Consider the following 403-nt stretch of genomic DNA (forward strand, 5'->3'; position numbering starts at 1 on the left):
TTACCACTATCTAACACTAGCAAAGCAACCACAGACAGCTGCAGCGACCTGTGAAACTAGAGCTGCAGCTAACTATTATCGTCACTGAGTATTAATGTTTGGATTCTTTTCTGGTTAAATGGATTAGATGGTTGGTCTCTAAAATGTCAGAAAATGGTGAAATATATCCATCAGTTTTTTTCCAAAGCCCGAGATGACATCCTCAAATGTCTTGTTTTGTCCACGCCTCAAAGATATTCAGTTTACTGACACAGTTTATCAGAGTTGGTCCTTTATGTAACAGTTGACAACTAATCAATCATTCTCTGCAGCTCTATATAAAGCTGCCAATCAGACTATTTACTTTTTAATTCAAGGTGCCTGTGTGCAAATCCAGAATGTTCAGGCCAACTTTAATCAACCA

At 38.0% G+C, this 403-nt stretch overlaps 1 pseudogene; it reads right to left on the bottom strand.

The window, feature by feature from the left end:
• Positions 1-403, bottom strand: part of LOC116699132 (epidermal retinol dehydrogenase 2-like) — a 38,739-nt pseudogene that overhangs the window by 5,059 nt on the left and 33,277 nt on the right.

The sequence above is a fragment of the Etheostoma spectabile genome, chromosome 12, assembly GCF_008692095.1.
Source record: "Etheostoma spectabile isolate EspeVRDwgs_2016 chromosome 12, UIUC_Espe_1.0, whole genome shotgun sequence".
NCBI lineage: Eukaryota > Metazoa > Chordata > Actinopteri > Perciformes > Percidae > Etheostoma > Etheostoma spectabile.